The following is a 2,773-nucleotide window of genomic DNA, read 5'->3' as shown; positions in this document are numbered from 1 at the left end:
ATTATTTTCATCATCATCAGCATATGCACTCAGAGGTGTCAATTATTATTATGACAACAAAACTACCCCTTTTCCGCAGGCTGTCCTGTATTTTTGGCTAGTTAGTTGAAGAGGTAATCTCTTATCCTTGAAAGCTCTTCATTTTGAATATCATCAGCCTGAAAGAATTTTGCAAGTGTATATATAGCTTTACCATGTTACTATAAGAGAGGAAAAATATTTTTTATAGTCCATAGAGATAAGCGGCTTATAGCTGCACCAGCTGACCACGAGCTGCACCAGCAGGTGACTGGAGAGCGATCCTTAACAATGGCATCGCAAACTGTTGACCCTTTCACAGAAAACAATAATTCAACTTCAAGTTCCTTAGAGTCTAGCTAGCATATAAGATCAATTTGGTTTCCACATGCTTTAAAAAAAAGTGAAATAAAGAGTACCTTTTCAGCGGCAGCAAGAAAAAAACCTGCAAGGTTTTAGGCAAGCCTAACACAATGTGTCCCAACCGGACTTTTCAAGATATTCATTGTATCATAGATAGCTAAACTTGGAGTTAGCTATCAAGATACAACATAGTTGTAAACTAAAGCAAAAATGATAACTATCTAGTATCTACTGGTCATAGTGATTTCATAACTGGCCTTCACTACTCACTCTAGTTTCATACTAAAGAGAAAACATTTGAGATTTATTAAACACGATACACATAACCCAGTGTCACAACAACACGAAGGCTACGTGATGGTACAACTGAGAGAGACTACCTGAGAAATTATCTTTGTATGCAACTGCTTTCTCAAGATAGGCACCATTGAAGGTCGAACAACTGAAATCAGAATCTATCAGAATCTATTACCTAGGAATAAAACAAAGTCTTGTTTCATCAGTTTGATGGTTTATTGATTAAGTTGTTATTAGTTTAAACTGTGAAAACGTAAATCACTAAAACAAAAGATCAAAACTTTGAACTTTGTTTATGCTGATCCCAAGCTGCATCAAGAACGAAACTTAATATTTTACCTGAAATTTCATTGGCATGAACTGTTTTGCTGCAAAAGAAACAATGTTCATCTCAGCCAAATAAACAAATGAAACTGCTTCAAAAAAATTAACGCAAAACTTCAATACTTACATTTAGAGAATTGTCCATGGAACCAGAAAAGAGTCTGCTAGCTCCAACATATAAAGAGACTCTGTAAGTGAAGTGACGCAGCCGTATGATAACGTAGTGGCAGTATTGTATCTCCAAGCCAAAGTAAAGCCATCCTGCACATAGAGAATGTTATATCCCTATAAGAACTTGTTACTTACCTAAAACCCAATAGACCTGTAAAATTCTATAACACAGATTTGTTTTCCCAATCAAAAAGATAATCTATGATAATTTTGAAGGAGAAAAACAAAGATGAAGGATATTCATAATGGCAAAACACAATTATACTCGGTTTAAGAAATATATTACACAGTCAGTTAAACAAATTTATGTACTCATATTCACCTGAAGATTAGTTAGTAAGTTTTAAGATAAAAAATTCTTTCAAATATTTTTTTTCATTTCCTGAAAGATTTTTTTATCTTACTATACTATTTATAATAATATTATTTTATAACTCATGTATTTTGTTTTCTAGCTCTAGCTCTGCTAATCCAAGTGAGAACACAATAATGGAATACATTAATTTCTACTCTTCCTAAGGTTATCATGTGGCTATATGGAGTAAACATAACAAAAAAGGCAGAGCTAAAATGAGAAGTTACTATAAGATTAATTGCAACCAGTAACAATATCGTGTATCCTAACTTTTGGTTTCTTAACCCAAATATCAACAGACTTTATATTTGATATTGACAGATCCATGATTCATCCGACATTCAAAACGAATACCTGATAAATACTCAACCATCGATCCGCCCCTTATGCCACGCACCATCTTTAAAGCATTCTCTAAACAAAACTGAAGAATGCAAAATAAAATGGCAAAACCAAATGTTTTTCTCCTCTCCATACTTCTCATTGCTTCACTCTTTTACTTATCCCACACCTTAACACTTTTTGGCATCTGATGCAGCGCATCCTCCTTTTCCTTGTTCGATAAGGAACAAATGTTTTCCTTTTCTCTTTACGTTCTACTTTTCTTTAAGTTTTCCTTTTCCTATATAAGTTTATTTTCCTATTTCTTAGGCTTGGCTTTCTTATAAATAGTGCTCTAAGGTTTGTAAGAGAGACACGATTGATTGAATTAATAAAGAGTTTTATTGCAACCGAGTTTTTACAAGAAGTGTATTCTTGCAAACCTCAAACCTCTGTTTTTCGTGTAGCAAAACAGAGCCTCTTTTCTGATTTTCGTGGAGAAAACCAGAAACCTAACTTGTTTCTCTAGCTTTCCGGGAACGTGAGACTCAAGCTTTCCATCTATCCCTTCCGCTCCATCACTTTTGGTATCAGAACCTCGACGTTCCTGCCATAGTCATGCCACCGAAACAAAATAAAGACGTTAACCAAGATGACTGGGTTGAATTACGAAGGACATTACAGGAGATGCAGATTAACATGCATACCTCGATTCAGCAGTCTCATGAGTCGTTACAACGGACTTTACAAGAAGTTTTGACAACAATAGGTCAACACCAGCAACCACATCAACAACAACGCCAACACCAACGACGCGACGAGCATGTTATTGAAGACGATGAGGATAGGGACGACGAGAATCCGTTTGCTTCTCTTCAAGCACAAGTCAATCGGCCTCGTAACTGGGATCGTGGTCCAATGGTC

General features: G+C 35.5%; 1 pseudogene; it reads left to right on the top strand.

Annotated features, from left to right (window-relative positions):
• Window positions 1-1,971: 1,971 nt before the first annotated feature.
• The window catches only part of LOC106297959, a 6,246-nt pseudogene continuing 5,444 nt past the window's right edge, over window positions 1,972-2,773 (top strand).

Source organism: Brassica oleracea, chromosome C6, assembly GCF_000695525.1.
Source record: "Brassica oleracea var. oleracea cultivar TO1000 chromosome C6, BOL, whole genome shotgun sequence".
NCBI lineage: Eukaryota > Viridiplantae > Streptophyta > Magnoliopsida > Brassicales > Brassicaceae > Brassica > Brassica oleracea.
This window is presented reverse-complemented; position numbering and strand designations above follow the sequence as displayed.